Raw genomic sequence first — 10,326 nt, 5'->3', positions numbered from 1 at the left:
TAAGGATTTGTGTGGTTTCTGGAAAGTGAAGGATGAGTTGTCGGTGGAGGATGGCATCCTTTTACGTGGTTTAAGATTAGTAGTTCCAGTGGTTTTGAGGAAAAAAATTATAGAGTTAGGCCATGAAGGGCACCAAGGTATGAGTAGGGCGAAAGCTAGAATTCGTCTTAATTATTGGTGGCCAGGAATGGATTTGATGGTTGAGAGGATGGTAAGGGAGTGCCCAGACTGCTGCAACAGTGATAAGGTCTACAAGACTAGGGTGCCGCCTATGTGTGCTAGGGACATGCCGCACAAACCTTGGGAAATAGTGGCTGCGGATATTGTGGGACCTGTGTATGGAAAAGGTGGTTCTAACTACATTTTAGTTTTGATTGATCAGTTTTCTAGGTGGGCAGAAGTAGGAATTTGCAGCTCCATTGTGACCTAAAGGATAATTGAATTCTTCAAGCATATTTTTGGTCGTGAGGGTTTGCCGAATACTATTGTGACGGACAATGGACCACAGTTTGTTTCGGGCGAAATGGAAGAATTCCTTCAGAAGAATGGCATTCAGCATGAAAGATGTTCACCGTATCATCCCAAAGGGAATGGTACAGTGGAGAGATTTAACAGGTGTGTGAAGGAGTGTATACAGTTAGAAGTTGCGTCTAATGGGAACTGGACGGATGGTCTTAAAAGGTTCCTTTATGCTTACAGGGTTACACCACATTCTACTACGGGGAAGGTTCCATTCGAACTCTTCAGAGGTCGTAAAGCTAACACTCTTCTGTCACCTGCGTGGGTGTGCTGGGGTAAAAGTGACAGTGCCTCTAGGTGTGATGTGAGTAAGGAGAATGAGTATAAAAAGATACGCGTACAAAAAAGAAAGGAATATTTTGATGACAAGAAAAGCACACTATGCATTGATGTGAAAGTTGGAGATCAAATTCTGGTTAGAAAACCGACTATGTGTAAAAGTGGAAGCAAGTTTTTAGGACCTTTTGAAGTTATCAAACTTTTCAGGAATGCTGTCAAAATTAAGGATGGAAGAGTGTGGAATCTTAATAGAGTTGTGATATCTAAAAGGAAAAAAATGTTGTGAAGTCTTGTAAGCTATTCTCTTTGTACTTTTGCATTGTCTCATGTCTTTATGTTTTGCTTTATTAGTTTAAGTTTTTGGTCTAATCTAAAGAGGGAAGGTGTGTGGTAGATGGCTTATGTAATCTCAGCAGGAGCAGAGTGCTGATAATGCTTTGTCTCAGGCTGAGGTCACATATGACCTCATTGTAGAATGTGGAATGTTGGAGTTGGCTGGAAGAGAGTGGGAGCTGGATGTACAGGGCTGCTGATGGATAGGATGCTTCAATAAAGAACCTACATAAATCTTGACAGACATGGAAATCTTCTTCTTCACACCAGCGGCTGCAGGAGGAACACTATTTGGGGTTCAGGGCGGAACTCAAGTCCATCAACACCACCCTGGGTACCAATATAGGGGTGCTGAAGGACCTTGTGAACACCAGGAGGGACACTGTGGCACAACAAGGGGCCCCTGACACTGGCCTGGACGATGAACTGCCCACCACCTCTGCCGGCGCTAGTGGACAGGAGGCAGCGCCACAGGACTACCACACCGGCACCCCACCCCCTGCAGATGGAGAACCACCCAGCAAGCGGTCGCTGAGATCCAGGACAAAGACAGAGAACAATGCCAAGACTCCCGCCAAGAAATGAGACTATCCTGAATGTCATCCTTCTGTCCCACTTTGTCACCCTGTCCATCCTTAAACTGCCCTAGCTCCACTTCCTATGCCCCTTTGGACAGTGCACCTGTGAGACAAATAGACTAGACTCTGCCATGGACATTCCTCCACCATCACCCCTGACCATTTTACAACCCCCTCCACTATTTTGCACTTAAATAAACACCCTTGAATCACAAAACAGGCTGGAGTCAGTCTGTGCTTTCACAATTGTGTATTTGCAATAACTGAGGAAAAACCCAATGTCCATTCTATTGTCTACATACCTATGTCACACAGCTCTAGTCCATGAGGTAACATAGCAGAGGTCACACAGTGGGACCCACATCTGTGAAATTGAAAGGCAAAGTGACAAATCAGAGTCCATACACTGGGTGAAAGTGACAGACAGATGATAGGTCTAAAATGTTTATCAGATGTAGGAGGCATTGATGTCTTCTTACCTGTGTCTCACTGGAAGTATTGCTGTATCACGGTGTTTCTGTTGTCTATGTCCTCTTCTTCTGCCTCCTCTTCTTCCCTGTCCACAGGCTCCACAGCTGCCACAAGACCTCCTTCTGGACCATCCTCCTGCAGAAAAGGCACCTGTCGTCGCAAAGCCAAGTTGTGCAGCATACAGCAGGCCACGATGATCTGGCACACCTTCTTTGGTGAGTAGTATAGGGAACCCCCTGTCATATGGAGGCACCTGAACCTGGCCTTCAGGAGGCCGAAGGTTCTTTCAATAATCCTCCTAGTTCGCCCATGTGCCTCACTGTAGCGTTCCTCTGCCCTTGTCCTGGGATTTCTCACTGGGGTCAATAGCCATGACAGGTTGGGGTACCCAGAGTCACCTGCAAATGTCGAGGGACAACTGTTAGACACATACTAACCCTTATTGACAACCCCAGAACCAGATAACTATTCACACGGTATAGGGTCCTTTCCTCACCTAATAGCCACACACGGTGCCTCTGGAGTTGCCCCATCACATAAGGGATGCTGCTATTCCGCAGAATGTAAGCGTCATGCACTGAGCCAGGAAACTTGGCGTTCACATGGGAGATGTACTGGTCAGCCAAACACACCATCTGCACATTCATCGTAAGGCCCATTAAAAAATAATGCCATGTGGCCACCTGAAATGGCAGCTGCCTGACCTGTAATGTGGGACAAGGGGATATGAGGTAACTGCGCTGGCGTTGTACACCGTCGCGGTAGGCGGTTGAAGACCGCGGTGCAAACCTGCATTGGTTAATATTGGGCCCTATGGGTCCCAGGAGCCAATGACGATGTACGCCGGTGGTGACGGTACGCACTGCTGCGGACGTGACCGCCATTTTCTCTCTGTTCACTCACTTGATACCTGATCTTCGACAGGAGAGGACCTACACTGCAAGTGCTGCTGTGACCTCAGTTTGGAAGCGACGATGGTTCATGTGTCTGGGGAAAGGGCCCCTGCCTTCACATCAGAGGAGTTGGACAAACTAGTGGATGGGGTCCTCCCCCAGTACACGCTACTCTACGGTCCTCCAGACAAACAGGTGAGTACACTGTGAGCATGCTGTATGGGCAATGCCTGTTTGGAGTGGTGTGGATGGAAGATACAGGGGGGAGATGAGGCCTGCATGATCAGACAGTGAGTGTATGTGCGTCAGGGCAAGGGTGGGAACGTGGGACAATGACTGTGACGTCCGGACGGTAAAAGTGTTACATTTTCCCCTGTACTATTCCTCTAGGTCAGCGCCCACCAGAAGAAGGATATTTGGCGTGCCATAGCCAAGGACGTCCAGACCCTGGGAGTCCACCACAGGCGGAGCACCCACTGCCGGAAAAGATGGGAGGACCTTTGCCGCTGGAGCAAGAAGACGGTGGAGGCCCAGCTGCGGGTGGCCTCCCAATGTGGGAGGGGTGCCCATCGCACCATGACCCCCCTGATGTTCCGGATCCTGGCGGTGGCGTATCCGGAGTTGGATGGCCGCTTAAGGGCATCACAGCAGCCACAAGGGGGTGAGTACACTCAGATTCAGCTGACTTTGCGCGCATTGGAGGTGTCTGGGTGGGGGAGGTGGGCAGTGGGTTCCCCTAGGCTAGGGCGAGCTTTGTAGGCAAGGACCCTTTGTGAGGCAGGCTAAGTGGCTGCCCATCCCCACCAGTGGTAAGAGCCATCTACACCTAGTCAGGCTCCTGTGACTTCCATATGTGCAGAAATCTGGCATAGGCCATGTACCCCATGTCCCTGTTATTAATTAGGGAACTCCAAGTGCATGGCGTAGCGCAGAGGGCTGCTGTGTGTGTAGTGTCTGCCAACGGTAGCGGTATTGTATGCTCTGAACATGTCTTTCTTCCCCCCCACCTTTTTGTGGTCTCCCTGTTCTTGTGTGCATTAGCATCATCAGGCGGAGGAGCTGTGCCACCAGAGCAGGAGGGAGCTGCATCCCACATGGCCCTGGAGGGCCAGACAACGGAGTCTGAATTCACTAGTGGGACGGAGGGCGAGGGGAGCTCCACCGCGGGGACAGGAGCTGAAACCAGCAACACAGACTCTTCATCTGATGGGAGCTCCATTGCGGTGGTGGGCCCCTCTGTGCCCACTGCATCTACAGGTACAGCCGCCACCTCCCCTACCAGCACCGCCCTCCCAGCAGCCCCTCAGCGTTTGTCCCATGGCCGCTCACCCAGGAGGGTGGGCATCTCCTTCACCCCAGGCACCTCAGGCCCTGCCCCAGTCAGCCCTGCTGCCCTCAGTGAGGAGGGTATTGACCTCCTGAGATCCCTCACTGTTGGGCAGTCTACCATTCTGAATGCCATCCAGGGTGTAGAGAGGCAGTTGCAACAGACAAATGCATACCTGGAGGGCATTCATTCTGGCCAGGCAGCCCAACAGAGAGCATTTCAGGCTCTGGCCTCTGCACTGATGGCAGCCATTGTCCCTATGTCCAGCCTCCCCCCTCCAACTTCCTCCACCCAGACCCAATCCCCAGTACCTCAGCCTATCCCAAGCACCCCATCAGACCAGCATGCACACACCTCAACACACAAGGGTGGCTCTGGCAAACCACACATCCCACAAGCACTCACACAAGCATCATACCCATGCACACATACCAACATCCACTGCCTCCACTGTGTCCCCCTCCTCCACGTCTCCCTCCTCTCTCCCTGTCACGTCTCCACTCACACCTGCATGCACTACATCTTCAGCCACTGCCTCCATCGCCAGCACACCCATCACCACACACCGCTCACGTGCACTCACCACCCCCACTACCATTCACACATCCCCAGTGTCATCTCCCAGTGTGTCTGTGAGCCCTCCTCCCAAACTACACAAACGCAGTCACAAACCCACCCAACAGCCATCCACCTCACGACAGCCTCCATCCCATGCACCTTCACCCAAAGTCAGCAAATGAACACCTCCTACAACCACTACCTCTCCCTCCACTCCCAAACCCCTTCCATCTACCCGTCCCAGTGTGTCAAAAAAACTTTTACTCTTAAATACTGACCTCTTCCCTACACCTCACCCCCCCGTCCGTCCCCTAGGGCCCGCCTTTCCAGGTCCCAACCCAGCACCTCAGCCACCACATCACCGGGCACAGTGGTGCCAGCAATACCCGTTTTTTAGAGTGTGGCAAGAAACAGGGCTGCCAGTGTCCCAAGGAGCGAGGCCAAGGACATTCCCCCACCTCCAAAACAGAAGAAGTTGCCCACATCCCGGAGGGAGAAGGCCAAAACATCTGCCACCAAGGGCTCAGTCAAGACAAGTGTGGGGAGTGGCAAGATAGCTGCGCCAGCATCCTAGGTGGGGAAGGGCCTGAAGCAGAAAGGCAAGTCAACGTTGCTGCCAACCTGCACGGCGGAAAAGACCGCCACCGGCACGCCACATGCACCGCCGTCAAGGACACCGCCGCCAGCAGACCAGATACAGAGCCCTTCAGCAGCACCGCGGTCAGTGAGCCAGCCACCAGCACTGCCATTACAGACACCGCCGCCAGCACTGCGGTCAGTGAGGCAGCCACCAGCACCGTCATTACAGACACCGCAGTCAGTGAGGCCACCACCAGCACTGCCGCCACTATGACCGCCGCAAGCACCGCCGCCACAATGAGCGCCGCAGGCACCGCTGCTAATGACACCGCCGCCAGCCCCACCAGCGGCCCCGCGACAACCTGAGCCAGTGGCACCACCGCAGACATAGCTGCCATCTCCAGTGGTCATCCGTACGTGGCTGGAGGTCAGTTCCAGGGGCCTGGGCAGCTTCCATGTTGCCCCACCGTCAGTGGAGTATCACATCCACTACCTCTGTCCTTGGCAGGATGAAGCACTCTGGGCAGAAAGCCCCCTACAGAACCAGTGAAGAAAGGCATCCACTACCTCTGTCCTTGGCAGGATGTAACACTCTGGGCACAAAACCCCCTCCAGAACCAGTGGAGTATCACATCCACTACCTCAGTCCTTGGCAGGATGAAGCACTCTGGGCACAAAGCCCCCTCCAGAACCAGTGGAGAAAGGCATCCACTACCTCTGTCCTTGGCAGGATGTAGCACTCTGGGCACAAAGCCCCCTCCAGAACCAGTGGAGAAAGGCATCCACTACCTCTGTCCTTGGCAGGATGAAGCACTCTGGGCACATAGCCCCCTCCAGAACCAGTGGAGACTGTTATCCACTTGAGAGAGTGTGGCTTTGCACTCCCAAGGATAAAGCAGTGGCAAAACCACCCACTGGAGAGACTTGAGAGACTGTGGCTTTGCACTCTCCAGGATAAAGCAGTGGGTAAACCACCCACTGGAGAGACTTGAGAGACTGTGGCTTTGCACTCCCCAGGATACATCAATGGGCATGGAGCCCCCTCGTGGAACTGGCGTCGTGCAATCATCCGGCTGAGGTGCTCCCCCCTGCCCTTCCCCCTGAGGTGCCTGTTTTATTTCGATCTGATGTCCCTGGAGTGTTCTCTCCGCTTCGATCGGGTATCTTGTGTGGGCCTCGCCCACGCATTTTGGGCCCAGTGGTCCACGGACTATATAGGTGCAGTACCTGTACTTGAATTCTTGGTGTACATATTTGTTTACAGTGTATATAAATTTTTGACTAATGGATGTTTATTGATTAATGGTTACAATCATTTCCTTTTGTCCTTGCGTTCTTCCAGGGGGGTTTGAGGGGTGTAAATGTACTGTTTCAGTATGTATTGGTGTGTGTGTTGTTGTAGGTGAGGGTGGGGGTGGGGGGGTTGCGTGTTCCGTGTGTGTGTCACTCTCTTTTCCCTCCCTCCTCCCCTGTGTCGTAGGTGCTGTACTCACCGTGGTTGTCGCCGCTGTCGGTCGTGCTCCTGGTAGAGGAGCAGGAAGACAATCGCAGGGAGTATTTGGAGTTCAGGCTCCATGGCGTCCTGGTTCCTCGTGGAATGTGTAGAGGTGAGTGTTTTCCCTTCCAAGTCCTGTTTCTGCCGTGCTTTTGTTTGCGTTGAATGCGCCCCGGAAAAGGTGGCAGATTGGCCTGTCATAATAGTGTGGGCGGTACATTGTCTTCCGCCTGTCTGTTGGCAGTGACCGCCATGCTGTTTGTATGTACCGCCGTGGCGGTCAGAGTGATAAAGTGGCTGTCTATGTTGGCGGTTTCCGCCATGGTTATAATTCCATTTTTTTTACCGCCGGCCTGTTGGCGGTTTTACTGCCGCTTTACCACCGACCGCCAGGGTTGTAATGAGGGCCTTAGTGCTGAAAAATATGAATGTGCTGTGTTGGATTATTGGAAGAAAGATTATAGACCAGGGTAATAAAGATTACCAGTAAGTAATTATATCCTGCTCCTTGACCAGTCCTCCTCCTCTCAGTCCTAACAAGATTTGGAACTATCTAATTACCCAACGGTCTGTAGGCACAGAGATCAAAACAATTCCATTTTCACATACACTGATTTATTAAATTGCTTAATTGTTGTCTTATGTACTTTGTAACCGTTTTGATAACCTCTGAACCATTTTTTTTAACTTTCACTTAAATCTACATGATAATGTCTTGTGAAGGTATTGATACCCAATCACATCGCTGCTCTACAGGCACACCCCTTGTCTCAGTCAGAAAGCAACAATACCCCTTTGGACTGCCTTGGACACTACTAGGAACATGTACTCCCATTAGATTTAGCGGTGTATACTGCCATATATAAGGAGGGCGCCACCTGTGCCCTTCAAAGCATTTCCAGAGGCTGGGGAAGGCTACCCCTCCCCAGCCTGTAACACCTATTTCCAAAGGGAGAGGGTGTAACACCCTGCTCCCAAAGGAAATGCTTTGTTCTGCCTTCCTGGGACTGAGCTGCTCAGACCCCAGGAGGGCAGAACACTGTCTGTGAGGTAGCAGCAGCTGTAGCTGCAGTGCAAACCTCAGAGAGCTGGTTTGGCAGTACTGGGGGTTCATGGTGGAGCCCCCCAGGATGCATGGTATTGACTCCACAATACCAGATTTGGAATGGGGGGACAATTCCATGATCTTAGACACCTTACATAGCCATATTTGGGGTTATCATTGTGAAGTTAGATATAGGTATTGACCTATATGTAGTGCACACGTGTAATGGCGTCCCTGCTCTCACAAAGTCCGGGGACTTGGCCCTGGACTGTGTGGGGACACCTTTGCTAGTGCAAGGGTGCCCTTACACTTAGTAACTTTGCACCTAGCCTTCAGTAAATGAAGGTTAACCATACAGGTGACATATAAGTTACTTAAGTGCAGTGAAAATGGCTGTGTAATAATGTGTGCACTATTTCATGCAGGCTGCAGTGGCAGTCCTGTGAAAGGGTTTGTCTGAGCTCCTTATGGGTGGCAAAAGAAATGCTGCAGCCCATAAGGATCTCCTGGAACCCCAATGCCCTGGGTACCTATGTACCACATACTAGGGACTTATAAAGGGGGTCCAGTGTGCCAATTGAAATTGGTAAATGAAGTCACTAGCCTATAGTGACAAATTTAAAAGCAGAGAGAGCATAAGCACTGAAGTTCTGATTAGCAGAGCGTCAGTGACACAGTTAAGCACTATTCACAACACACACATTATGCCAAAAATGTTGAGCACTGGGGTCTTGACCAGCAGGATCCCAGTGAGACAGGCAAAACACACTGACATATAGGTTTTTATATATGAGCACTGGGGTCCTGGCTAGCAGGATCCCAGTGACACAGTAAAAACACACTGACACACACTCACAAACAGGCCAAAAGTGGGGGTAACCATGCTAGAAAGAGGCTACTTTCTCACAATATCTAATCACATCGCTGCTCTACAGGCACACCCCTTGTCTCTGTCAGAAAGCAACAATTCCCCTTTGGACTGCCTTGAATATTACAAGGAACATGTACTCCCATTAGATGAGTAAGCTTGACTTATGGCATGTTGCACCATCTATGAAGGGTTGCTGCTGATACTTTCTTACTTTTATTACTAGGACCATAAAAAACATAAAGAGAATCTGAGGCTGATTTAGAGTTTAATCGAAAGGGTACTCCTTCGTAATGGAGATGAGTACCGTATCCTCCAAAATGAAGGTCCGTCTGCCTCATATAGATACGGATGGACCTTTATTATGTTGATGGCAGAGACTACTCCATCTCCAAAATAAATCTTCAACAGCAGAATGGAGTAAGGACCGCCAGAGGTTCAGCATATGTGTGCTCACCAGATCTAGAGTGGGTGAACACTGTGTATCATGGCCAGGTAAGACATGGCAGTGACAAGCAATCAAAACTGCAAACTGCTCCACTCACAATGGAAGAAATGTCCTATGAGTAGAGGGACATTGATTTTTGTATTTTCCTAAACAAAATCCCACTCTGGGTTCTTGTATAGGGAAATAAAAGAAAGCATTGTAAGTTTGCTGTTTGGCTTGGTCATGTTGATGGCCCAGTCCATCAAACTTATGGTGCACTGATAGGAATTGCCACGACTATGGGTCCTGCCAATGCTCCAGATCTTTTAGGGCCAGTGGGCATCTCAGAATTTGTCAGACAGGAACTCCGTCAGAGTTACATAGTACTTTACTTTATCACTCTGACAGCGTAAACACCAACATCTAATTTAAGCCCTCTGTGTCTACAAACTATTCATCTTTTCAAAGTACCTTTCAAGAGCCCTTTTTACATCTAATGATAATGGAGAATAAGTCTCCAGATCTGAATGAAAAAGCAAGCAAATATCTTCCTGACACACATAATATTGGGACTGAAATTTAGGATATGGCCTTAACAGCACTCTGTCCACAAATATTATTACATATTGATAGGTTGAAATCCGGGCACCAAACTCAAATAACCTTCTTGCAGGGGTTATGGCCACTAAAAACACTATCGGGCAGATTTAGAGCTCCTAGTGCCTCCTTGCGCCACATTAGTGGAATTTTTTTTTTTTACACTAATGTGGCTCAACGAGGCCAACACCGCTGCGCCAAATTTACGAAGTGGAGCAATGCCTGCAATGTACCACTTTATAACCCTTTGCACTACATTATGCCTGTGCCAGGCATAATTTATGCAAAGGGGGTGTACCCCTGTTAGGAGGGCCAAAAGAAGGGCACCAAAAAAATCTCTTCAATTTTTTTTCAGCA

This window comes from Pleurodeles waltl, chromosome 5 (genome assembly GCF_031143425.1).
Source record: "Pleurodeles waltl isolate 20211129_DDA chromosome 5, aPleWal1.hap1.20221129, whole genome shotgun sequence".
Classification (NCBI taxonomy): domain Eukaryota; kingdom Metazoa; phylum Chordata; class Amphibia; order Caudata; family Salamandridae; genus Pleurodeles; species Pleurodeles waltl.
Note: the sequence above shows the minus strand (reverse complement) of the source record.